At 45.7% G+C, this 12,774-nt stretch overlaps 2 protein-coding genes across 3 annotated transcripts in view; both read right to left on the bottom strand.

Annotated features, from left to right (window-relative positions):
- IRF2 (interferon regulatory factor 2) overlaps positions 1 to 3,707 on the bottom strand; it is a 40,484-nt gene extending 36,777 nt beyond the window's left edge. The window contains exon 1 of one of the 2 annotated variants that reach the window (XM_058838481.1): positions 3,316 to 3,707. The gene's annotated coding sequence lies outside the window, so the exon portion shown is untranslated. The remainder of the gene's footprint in view (positions 1 to 3,315) is intronic. The other variant, XM_058838482.1, reaches the window with a different exon arrangement.
- Positions 1 to 12,774, bottom strand: part of CASP3 (caspase 3) — a 51,354-nt gene that overhangs the window by 15,370 nt on the left and 23,210 nt on the right. The window lies entirely within an intron of this gene.

Raw genomic sequence — 12,774 nt, forward strand, 5'->3', positions numbered from 1 at the left:
TTGAAAAACTCCTTGGCAAGTTCACTTCTTAAAAAAATGGAAAGCCTCTTGCAAAAGAATCCCCTTAAACTCTTTCTTGGTGAAGCAAGGCTCAGAGAATTTGTTTCATTCTTCCACTGGCTTTATCTTCCTTGGGCACTCCTTCTATGTATGGATAACTTATCAGCAAGCTTCCTGGGTTTGATGCACTTCAAAGAGTATATTCTAATTGTTCTCATTCCTTTAGCAGCATGACTCTTTGCCTTACCTTATTGTGTTTGACACAGATTTTATGTTGTTTTCCACTTTCCCCATTTGAACACAAAACCTTAACATTTGAAAGAGGTCTTTTTGCTTGTACTGAGTTGTTTTACTTTGCTTGTTGGCCTGCTCAGCTTCTTTGGTATTTTTGACAGATGACATCCAATTGCTTTGAGCCTTTACTGTTAGTGTCTTTGAAGACTTACATGCCACTTGCAACTGTTTTACACTTTTGGCTGCCTCTCGCCATTTGATTGATTTCTTTCCTCGCTATGTGAAGATCTGCCTTGGAAGAGTAAACACTGCCACAACAACTCTTGCCTTTACTGCTCCTGAAGCAGCACTGAGTTTAAGGACATTATGACCGGTGTCATGTTAGAGCTGGCTGGGATTTAAAATGCAAAATTCTGAACTTAATTCTTGCTGGCCAGTCCCTTGCCCAGAGTTGTTACCCAGAGTTGTTACACAGATTTGTTACACAGATTTGTACAGTGTACCTGTACAAACTACACCCAGAAAGCAGGTTTTTTTTTGGCATCTGGGCAAATTTCATATTGGGCCATGACATAATCTACTTGGGGGAAACTGAGGTCTCTCATTAACAATCATATTTCCTACTCTTGTAGCTTCTCTATGCTGCCTTAACATATGCCAGTAATTGTCAACATCAAACCATGGGACCCTGTGTTACTTCCCCAAACAGTTATTTCCTCTTTAGCAAAAAGTTTCCCACATAATGCACGTGCAAGCTACTCAGTCCTCTCTATGCAGCCACAAAGTTTTTGATATTCTGAATATTTGATCATGGAGATGTTTTAACACCATGGAGGTGATGCACCACTTCAAAAGGGAGTGTGTCATGGCAAACTTTACGATCTTTATCCACCAGCTTTTCCCACTGTTTGGTTTTCAAACATATATTAATATATATATATATATGGTGTATATATAAGCACATGTTTTAATTGAAGGCATACATAGCCTGGCTGCAAATTTATTTACATAAAGCCTATTCTTCTAATGTAGACTCCATTTATTCCAAAAAATATTTTTATTTTCTCTTGAATCCTAGTACCCTTTTTTCTTCATAATTTTCTCAACTCTGTATTAAAACTGCCTCTAACTCCACTTGGTCCCACATATCAAAGACCTTTGCTCAATGGAGAAAGGGGCCTTTAACCCAAATTCCTAACTGCCTGCATGTTACTTCTCATACCTCTTGGCTACCCATTTCCACACAGCATGGCCTGTGATGAACAGCTCTTCTCTATAGACTGACTTGACACCTCCTAGAATCTGTCACTTCCGTCATCAGCAAAGTAACTGGGTAGCAGCGCTAATATATGTGCCAAACAATAACAATGTCTGACTGCCCTACCTGCATCTGCCAGCCTGCTGGGACGCCCAGCCTCAGAGAGATAACACGGGGCTCAGCAGGCTGACACCTTGCCATGCCTGTACCTCACTGAAGAGCTGCAGTGTGGCACATGGACACAATGAAGGGATACTGTGCTTAAGGACTTGGAGCTCTCACGCCTTTCACCATGGTGTTTACCAGCAAAAAGAAGGGGGCACACAAAGTAATTCCATGGCAGCACGTTACCAACAGGGGCCAAAGAGGGACACTGATGCATCTGAAGGGGCTGGTGGCAAGGAAAGACTGTGATTCAGACTGAGACTATCTGCCTCACAGATCAATTCTGCTACTTGTGTGACTGTCTCCGTATTAGGGTGAATTTAAATGATGCTGCTCCACACAACTATCTTTTTGTGGTACAAACACAGGCATCCTGCAAATGTTGTTAAGACTTAAATAAAATAACTGTAAACCTAAACATGTTGTATTTCATCTCCAGAAACGGAGGTCTTCATTTACAACTGCTCGTTGTAAATGAACCTTCAAGAGAATGCTGTCTGCAAAACCTTAGCATGGTAAGGTGGGCTATAAATTACAACTGCACACGTACCGGAAGGAAAGTTCTGCACTCCGGAATTCCTTTATCTGAGCTCTGTGTCTAAAGAAGTAAGGTTAAGACACAGACTCTGCTGTTTAGGAACTCACACTAATCAAAGCGGGAGTTAAAGACCTAAGGTACCTCTGGGGATCTGAGCCGAGGGACCCAACCCTTCAGGTACTTGCAACTTTGAACCCAGCCAAGGCAAGACGCTCGAAATTTGACCCCGCGTACTGCAGACAAAGTAAATCCTGCTCCCACACATCAAAGGCTAACTCCCCTCTGGGGTCAGACGTCCAGCGCTCTGCTCTCTGCTCGCTAGCGTGGGGCAGGACAGCGCCCGCAAAGGCGGCCGCGCCACCGTGCCCGCACGGGAGGCCGGTCCTGCAGGAAACCGAGCGGCCGCGCCATTTCCTCCTTCCGCCGCTGCCGCGGCACCCGCCCGCCGCCAGCCTCGCTCCATCTCCCCCCTCCGCCCTGCCGCTGCCGTGCGCTCCCGAGGGCGGGATCCCGGCGTGGCCACGGCCGCGGCTCCTTCCGGGCCCTGCGGGCGGCGGCCCCGCCGCTCCGCTTGTGTAACGGGCCCTCCGTGAGGCGGGCCGGCCCCGCCCCTTCCCGCCCCCGGCCCCGCGGGGCAGCGCCCCCCCCCCCCCGCCTCAGCGCCCCCCGCCCGCGGCCCCTCCGCCCGCGCCGCCGCCAACGCTCCCCTGCCCTTATCGGAGCCACCGCAGCCGCCAGCCCCGCAACAAGTGCGAGGTCCCCCGGTCCGGCCCGGCCCGGCCCGCGCCGCGGCCCTCCCGACCCGACGCCCCCGCCTTTGTCCGTGCGTCCGAACTCGCTCCCCACCCGGGAAACGGCGGGTGCCCCCCGTCCGCTCCATCTCCGCCGCGGCCGCGTCTTCCGTTCCCCCCCCCCGCCCCTTCTCAAATGTAGCGGCGGAATCGGGCTCGGCCCCGGTCGCTGCAGCCCGACCTTTTGTTTTTAAAACCGATGCGCATCTGCCCGGGAGCCCCCGCTGCCCCGCACACGGAAACGGCGGCAATGAGGAAAGATAAAATGAAAATTAAACAAGAAGAAAATAATAAATAGGAAAAAATAATAGAAAACAATTCAAAATTACCTTGCCGGCCCGTTTTCGCGGCCCTTATATAATTCCTCAAGGTTACCGCCGTTGCCAGGGGACACGAAATGGAAATGAAAACAGGCGCTGAATAATCGCGGGAGCAAAACTAAAAGTTCAGTGCCTCCGCCCGGGCGGAGAGAGGGCCAGATCGAAAGCAAAACAAGGAGAGGAAGCGGCGAGGCCGCCGGCGCTTGGAAATCCCCCCGCCTCTCCGCCGGGCCGGGCCGGCCGCGCAGGCGGCGGGGGCAGGGCTGCGGCGGCGGGCGCGGAAGCGCTGCGCCCGTCACCGCCGCGCCGGGGCACAGCACGGCACAGCACAGCACGGCACAGCACGGCACGGCACAGCGCAGCGCCGGGACACGGCACGGCACAGCGCCGGGACACAGCACGGCACAGCGCCGGGACACGGCACGGCACGGCGCTGGGACACGGCACAGCGCCGGGGTACGCGCGGCAGAGCGCGGGGCTCCACCAGGGACACCCTCTCGGCACCGGCTCCCGCTGACCCCCGGCAACAAGCGCAGCGAGAGCTGGAGCTAGCCCTGGGTAGCCAGGAGCGAGGTAGCACTGTTCTGCGACTCAAACCCAGGGCTCAAAGCAGGTTTTCCCGGAGACCAGAGAGGAATCCCTGCCGCTCCACCAGCACCGACTGAATCGCTCCTTGCGTCTCTCTAGCCCCTCTGCTGAGGTGGGAGTCTTGGTTTCGGTCTGGTACAGACGCATGCTAGGGCTGTCATTGCCTTTGGAAAATGACAATGTCGTAGTTCCACAACGAGGACAGTCACAGATCAGATCCTTAGAACCCAGCGAGGCTCAAGCAGCTGTCTTCAAGAGAGAGTTCTTGGATTTCAACAGATTATACAAACTGGCGTTAGTTACGGAGTCAATGAAGAGACCAAAGCTTTCCACATGATTTTGCTAAGCCCGATTCGATCTACAGTAAATAAAATTGAATGAGGTTGCAATGCGCCATTCCTAGCCCTAGCCATACGTGAATGATAAAGGAAAAGAGCGCTTGGAGGCTGGAGGAGATATGAAATGCAATAATTTCAGAAGGCTGTACATGGATACAGACAGGTGTATGCATCTCTCTCGCATGCACGCGTGTCTTTACGTGCGCATCCATACAATGCATTCGGGTAGCCAAGAGGCGCAGCTCCCTGATACATTACAATGTAATTTATGTACATTGTAATGTACATGATGCACCGAGACATGATGCACGGCCGGCAGCGGTGGGGGAAGCGCCGGGACACCGAGGTTGTGCAGGGAGTGGAACAGGGGAGTGGTTAAGGCGCTGTGTGCTCTCCAGCTGCACAGCAAATGGAGGGGGAGCTGTTCTCCAGGTGTTGTGTGCTCTGAGGATCCTTTATGGCAGCATCCCTGGACGTGCAGAGGACACTGAGCTAGCAAAGAGATAGGAGTCTACCCTTGTGGGTCACAAGACCTCTTCCTGTCGTGAAAAGGATTTCCTTGCATTGAGAACATAATCACAAAACAGTTTAGGTTGGCAGAGACCATGGATGTCAGCAATCTGCCACTTCCCAAAAAAACACTGTGGCCTAGAAGGTGGCTGTGGTCCACATGTGCACCAGTGAAGTAGGAAAGGTCAAGGAAGAGGTTTGAGAAGCAAGACATAGGGTGCCAGTTTTAGGACAGTAAAATCAAACATCTCCTTCTAAACTTCTCTAGAAACATTCCCAGCAGTAAGGAGAGGTCCACATTCATTTGGAGGGACACAGGTTCCCAGAGAAGCTGCACAAGAGAAGCAAGGAAGGTCCTACTCACAGGGCTGATACTCCCAGATACTTCCAGAAGAGGCTGATTTCCATGAAGCCACAGTCGAATGAGAATGAGGGATGTGGGACGCCTGGATTCAAATTGGCATGTTGATTGAATAAATGTGCAGGGGAAGGAAATAATCAGCAAGACATGATAGTGACAGACCACAGGTTATGCAGGAGAATCAGACTAGACTGTGGCTATAGGGAAAGGGGCTATGAACTCCATGACAAAAGAAACAGCAAAATCAAACTCCAATAACTAAAGCCAAATTTTCACAGACTTAAGGTCTAACTAGCATAACAGCAGGGTATTAGTGCCCTCTGACCAGGTTGGAGACAGTTACTATGGCCAGGTTGGATTGGAGAGGAGTAAACTGATTGAAAGTGAGAAATTTCTTACCAGCTAGTTCCCACTCTGAAATAAGATCTAACAGTTGCAATAACTCATGAAAGAGTTGGTTCAGCACTCAAAAAACTGGTGGAAGTCACAAAGTTGGTGGAAGATGGGAGGATGAAATGCAGAGAACAGAATGGGCACATAGCTCCTGATGATCACTCTGGCCCATGTGCAGCAGAAATAGCAAAGATCCAGAGAAGAGCAATGAAAATAAAGAAAAATGTGGAGCCACCCTTATGTTAGAGCAATTCAAGGATTTAAGTGACCAAGATCATACAGGAGGGAGAAGTGATAAATGACAGAAAACAGTGAGACCAGAGAGAATAATGAGTAGAGAGGAGTAGGGGTGGATTATTTGCTTTATTTTCTAATATAAGAACTAGAGAGCATCGAGTGAAACTAGCAGGTGGCAAATTTAAAGCAAACAGAAGGAGGTGGACCTTCATACAGCAGGGAATTAAACAATAGGACACCTTCCTTTGAGGTGCCAGTAGTTCACAGGGGATCCCAAAAAAGCACTTGTACACATTCACAGAAGAAAAAATACTCCACAAGGTCTATTAAATGTAAAGACACCAACTCTGCCTTCAAGCAGTCCCCAAAAAGCCACAAATTCCTAAGGGCTAGAAGCCCTTTGGTACACTTCAAAAAGTCCTGAATATAAATGCCTGCAAATTGTTCAGGGCAGGAATGCTGCTCCAACACCTCCCTCCAAGCAAAGAGTAGAGTGACTTGGGCTGGCTTTTGCAGTACTCAGTAGCTGTTATTTTTTCTAGTATGTGCTTTTAATTTGTTTGCAGGATGAGCCAGCTGTGAAAAATACTGTAGCTTATGTATCAGTAAATATTATGTAGAAAAAATACCATCATTTTAATAATTTAACGTCTCATTCAGAGGACATTATTCACAAAATGGCATTGCTATGAATTGCATTGGTTGGTTTTGGTCCAAGGAAACAGTCAACTTCTCTGAGAAACACTAGCCAAGCCTCTGGGCAGAATTTGCAGCTCACTCTCGCTGTTTCCTCCTACCACCTTCACCTGATCCCAGTGGAGCACATTCAAGGATCTTGGTGCATTCTGTGCATTGACAAAGGCCTTTCCCTCCATGTCTCCTAACACCACAAAATCAGAAGTTGTACCAGAAGTTAATTCTTCCATTGTGATTCCTTCTTTTAATGCTGAAAAATAGTGGGAATGGACAGCTTTTGTTTTCTAAACGTAACTTTCAGCAGTGACTCATTCCCTTCAAAAAAGAGGCTTTAACGTCTTATGACTTTGCTGTTTCAGTAAGATGTGGCAGCTTTAAAATCAGATAATTTAACCCAGAAGCATCATGTGTCCACAGATTTTTCTCTGCAGAACTGTCAAAGCTTGCAACTTATTCTTTTAATCACCTTCTTTTAGGGATCTGGCTACTGGAATCAGTTGTTTCCATTAACATCTTGCCTTTCCTTCACAAATGAGTCTCTTTTCTAGCCTGGAGCTTATTGCTGTGAGAAACAAACTTCAAACTGGGAATTCCTTAAGTTCCAGAGGGTAAATAAATATACAATATACCAGCCATCTTTGTGCGTTTGTTTGTGGTTTGTTTTTTACTTGTTTTTATTTTTAAAGTTTAATAGTATTTTTAAAAAGTTAAATTACATTTATGACATTTTCAATTTTTGCTGCTTTTGTTGTGGATTTTACCCTGTATTTATGTTGAGCTGACTGTACCATAATTTTGGTTCTTAAAATCACTGTCACAGGCATTGGGACTATTCATATGTAGAACTGGAGAAGTTGAATTTTCTCATGGAGCTGGGACTCAAGCTTACCTACTCACCTACAGCTGACCTGTTTATTTTTCTGATACAATTAAGTAGGAAAGCTAATTTATGTTACAGGCTAGTATCAAGAAAATAAATCAATTGCAAGAGATTCGTAATTCTTACTTTAATAGTATTACCCACATCTTCCTGAGTGCCTACACCCGTTTTTAAACATGATGCACAGTTAAATTTAAATTTTCATTTGTTCTGTGAAAAACATTCTGATGCTGATGTAATCTTTTGCACTGATATTTTTAGATACTAGATAGAAATGACACCTTACTTATTGAAAAGTGAAAAACAGACAAAAAAACCATGAGATTTTTAGGGCTAAGAATTTGAAGTATTTCCATATTACTGTAACACAAATAATCATCCAAAGTGCAATGGAAAAGTGTTGGCTAACCTTTTAAGAAATTCTAATTAATTTGTCTTCTGAAATCAGTTGCATTTGTTGGAGGGGGTTGATTGCAGGGTTTTTTGTTTAATTTGCTTTGTGTGTATACTGTTATAAATAAAAGGACAGGCTGGGCTTTGGTGTTTTTTTGGTGTTCTAAAAGTATTTATGCTCATGTTAAATTTCATAGAAACTAAAGCTTGTTGCTAGAACCCTGGAGATACAACTGGGTCTCTTCTTCCTTACCCAGCCTCTGGAGGGAAAAAAAATAATTGACATTAAGTCCAAATTGGGGAAATAGGCCCTTAAATAAAAGGACATGAGCAATTCCTCTCAAGTGCAGGGAGAGTCTTCACGCATCTGAAGTTAATGTGCACACAGGAGCGTGGATGGGGAGAGCCTCCCACCCCTCCTTTGCCTTCATTTAGTCCAGGTTCCTTAACTCAAAATTTTTGTGCTTTCTCCCCTTTTTTCTCCACTCTAGCGGCTGCAGGGAAGTGTGTAGCTCGCTCCGGCCGCTCCTATGGGATGCCCGCTCCTGGCGGGGTGCAGCTGTGTCACCTGCAGCAGCAGAAGCCCAGGCTGAGCCCTCCTGGCCAGCTGCAGCAGGGAGCCGGGGACAGCAGCGTGACTGAGCACTGGCAGCACCACCCCAGTGCTACTCACGCAGCACAAAGAGGGAGTTTCCTGAACACGTTTCAGGGCAAATCCATCCATGGGATATTGCCTTTGGTTTTGGTTGGGCTGCGCCAGCAGGAACACCTACCTATGAGAGGCTTAACAGGGCATCTAAATTAGTGAGTACTTCTCAGCTCTCATATTCCAGCTGTGCCGTTCTTCTGGTTGCTAAGGAATGAGATGGTGGGAGTGTGGCTTTGTTTTTATTGGTAATAATTAAAGTAATAATTACAGAAAAGTGTTCCAGATGGAAAAATCTATTTGCTTGGACCAGATCTCTAAAGAGAAGCTTCTCTAAACTGCAAAAAAAAAACTTTTCTGCTGCAATTCAAAGTCTCTTACAGTTTCAGAAAAGCCAAGTATCTTCACAAAGATGTTGTTTTATCCAGCCCTTAGCAAATTCAGTCAGAAAGAGCCAAGGGATAAAACAATAACCTATGACAGACATTATTCTACTAAGAAATTGTTCTACTTTCCCAATCATATTGGTCTGGCTGCAGCTAGGAGCTGCAGGAGGACAGGTAGGAGGGAAGAGCCTGTCTCCTGAGCCCAAACAAAATACTTGACATAGAAGAACCCTATTGAGGACTATAGTGCCTGTTTATGTTATTTGTCACTGCTTTTGTTTGGCTGCAGTACTTCAGCCCGTCGCTCTGCCAGCTCAGCTGCTGTACACAATTCACTTTATTTAATAGGAGAGAAAGAAGGGAACCAGGAACTTGCTTAACACCACTGTGACATGGTTTTGGTTACTCACATCTCTTGGCCCTTGCAGTAAAATTTAGGGGGGAAAGAAGTCCTTTAAAAACACTCACAGCATCTTGTCATTTCAGAGCTGGAGTGGAGCTTGGCAGAGAAAGCCTGGATGGGAGCCAGGCTGCTTCAGCAGATCACACCTGAGAGTGATCCTGCTTAGCCCTGCTTCAATAGAGTGTTTCACTGAAGTGGAAGTTTTTATGGCACTTTTCCCAGTGAAACTTAGGCAGAATATAAAGATAGGTGATATGTTGCCTATTATCTTGACAAAGCAGAATGAATATGTTTCTTCAGGATAACAATCAGCTGTTAAGAGCTTTGCTTCATATAATGTATAAACATGTCCTTTGATTTATTAATTCAAAACATATTTATTGTTAAAAATAGCTCAATTCTCTTTGTAGAGGGGAAGGACACTCTTCTCTTTCCACCTTCCAGTTTGTAGTGGATTTTCACATAAAAAGGAGATTTTCCAGGGATACCTGTTGCAGAAATGTTCACCAGGCGTGTTGCCCCATCAAACATCCTCTGAAGCAGATGATATTCTTCCTTAAATCCTGCCATGGTTCCATGGTTTTGTGGGGAGAAAAGTTTTACCCCATGATAGGGGTGTTTTCCTCCCCTCCAAAACTGGAGGACAAGAGGACAGAGGGAGCCAACCCACCTGTTGGACCTACCCCAGACTGTGCTGGGCATCCCCTGACAGATGTGCCCACACAGACAAACCAGCATCCCAGCTCGCATCCGCACTTCTCATGGTCCGTGCCAGTGCACCCCTTTGCTGGGCAAGGGGGGTTGTCAGGGATTGTTGTCCATCTCAGAAGGAGAGGCAAGAAGTGCTGGGTGCTGGGATGTGGCCACTTCACTGACCTCTGAACGGTGAAGGAGGCATAGGGATGCCAATAAGGGGGGGTCCTCCTCAGGAGGTTTCCTCCTGACAAAACAGGAAATTCTCTGTGTGCCCCCCAGCTTATCTGACTCTGCAGCAGCCTCTGATGCTACAACTTTGGGAGGCTATTTAAATATAGCTCCAGCTACACCTCCTTGGTGTACTCTCCAGCTCATATTGCAACACCACCCAAAGTGACCACAAAAAGAAAAAAAGAGGGACCCAATTATAAACAGTTAATTTAATGCTTTTCTATCTGAAGTTAAAATGGTCATTACAAGTTATTAATCCATTTCCAATTCACCACACTCTTTAAATCTTTGGCTCTTTCACTTTCCCTCAGTTTAATTATTTATAATTATTATATATTATATAATATATTATAATTAATAATAAGCATTTAATTATTAACAAAAGAGTAATTTTTAGATAAGAAGTCCTGTCTGCTGACTGCCTTCATGTATGTGGCCTGGAAACACTGATCTCCAGAGTGCTTCTCCATAACCTCTGCACATCCAACTGACCATCCTCTCAAAGCAAGAGCAGATGCAGCATCCAGATGCACTGGACTAGCTGAAGCTAAGCTCCTCTGCTGCACCTTCAGTGCTAGCTTGTGGAGTCCAGCAAGTTAATTTTCTGAAAGGCAGCAGCTGGCCCTGCTGAGCTGTTTCTAGAGTGCAGCTCATGCATGACTCATCTCTCCTGCAGCCCATCTCACTGCACTTCTTTTTTAACAAGTCATTTCTGCCACTCTGACCGTTGCCCTGCTCTCAGGTTTGCTAAGCCCACATAACTGAGGCTTTCAGAATCGAGTGGATAATCAGTGTCAGGGTCTGAACAAGAAACCTTTCATGGCACAGTAAAAGCTGACATCAATTTTAAGTCATCTATTCCCAAAATCTTCCATTGCTGGTATCTTGATAGGGTTACAGGGGTGTTATGTGGCATGTTTTTTAAAGAAACTGCATTGAGTACTCTAGAGAACGGCTGTAATGCAGCTGGAAAAATGCTGAGTTGGTATCTGAACACAAGGGATCTCAAAACCTTGGACAGGGCTGCTTTATCACTTTAAAAGAAAGAGGTCGTGGGAGGGAAGGGCGGAGGAAAACTCCTGGCTATTAATAGAGAACATGAGTAGGAGCTTTATTTTGAATGGTTTCTTTAATTAGTGACATGCAATGCAGAAGCAAGGCTCGTGATGCACCCTACCTGCTGACTTCCCAAGCGCAGATCAGAGAGAGGCAGACAGATAAAAGACCATTGCTGTGCAGGGGAGTTTTGAATTGGCTGAGCTAAAATGCTCAGATTAAAAAATAACCAGATTAATCAACCTTGCTCTTCAGAGAAGCTGTCTCTTAAGGTAGGCTAGTGGAGTCAGTGCCAGCTCAGACTCAGGAAACTTAAGTTACCTTCCCAGTCTTACCTGCCTGCTGTGAGTTTTCCTCGTTACTTTTTTTTCTCTCAGACTATGTGGAGAAGTTCCCAGAGATAACAGCTGTCTCTTCTTACTCAATGTTACAGTGTCTGCTACAAAAGTGTCTATCTCAGGAGCCCTGCTCTTGTACAGTGCTACAAAAAATAATATTGCTTTGTATGGTGGTTGTCCAGTAGCCCAATTAATTTGTACTTGTGTTTTTAGTATTTCAAATAAATCAACAACAATCAGAAGCAACAATTTAGGCAATTTAAAGCTAGGAGAAGGCTTGCTTCCTTAGTTCTGTAAGTCATGGCATGATACCTGGACCCATGAACCCAATTGGATTTCTGTAGTACATTATGATAGTGGGACTATTTTGTAAAACATAACTCAGGTGCTTGTGGCCACTATTTGCACCTTGCTTTCAGTAATTACATGTGGGGTGGCAAATCCTCCTTCTAATGACATGTTATGATGCTTATAAGCAGTAACCAACCCTGCAGGAAAGTTTTATTATGCAGATACCAAAAGCAGGGGCAAGAGTAAACAGCTACCAGGCTGAGACAGAGTTCCTTCTTTCACAGTAAAGCAGTTCCATGGGAATGCTGACTCACCTGCTCCCTGTATAATAGAGGTGGAGAAAAAGAAATTATGTATAATTTCACTGCATTTCTTTTCCTCCCGCACTGCCATTTCACTTGTGGAGTGGATCTGACTGAAGAGTCAAGAGTTCTCTGTATGGGAAAGCCTTATAAAATTATACCTTGGGCTAGATATGTAAAAGTCTGATAAGCAGATGTTAACAGTTCCCAATCAGCTTCAAAGAAAAGTTAGTGTTTCAAGGCTTGGCAAGCCAAATCTTAATGCACATAAACCTGTTGTAAATAGTTTGTGGAATAGTTGCAGAGAACATTCACACAAAAGCTGTTAGCAGATCTGCTGGTAGTGTTTGTGCAGACTTCCCCCACTCTTTTCCAACTGAACTGTGTATTTAAGGTTTTCATCACATTCTGTCCCCCTTCTTCCCCACCTGGGGAATCTTGTTCTTCTTGAAAGAAGAACATTTCAGCTCATCTGCAAGTACTTGCTCATCTGCTGGTACTGGTCCATGACCAGTTGTCCAAAACAGTGTGACTTTTAGCACCTGGCACTCTCAGCAGCAGCATTTCACTTCACCAGTTCAGAAGTCACAGCCTGTCCAGTCAATGACTTCTCTCTCAGCCAGAGTCAAATACCAGTGTATTAAATGGTTGCATGTGCAAAAGGGAGCAGACATGGAAGATAGGTCTGAGAAGAGCTTCACTACATGGCCTGTCATCACATCC

The sequence above is a fragment of the Poecile atricapillus genome, chromosome 4, assembly GCF_030490865.1.
Source record: "Poecile atricapillus isolate bPoeAtr1 chromosome 4, bPoeAtr1.hap1, whole genome shotgun sequence".
Classification (NCBI taxonomy): domain Eukaryota; kingdom Metazoa; phylum Chordata; class Aves; order Passeriformes; family Paridae; genus Poecile; species Poecile atricapillus.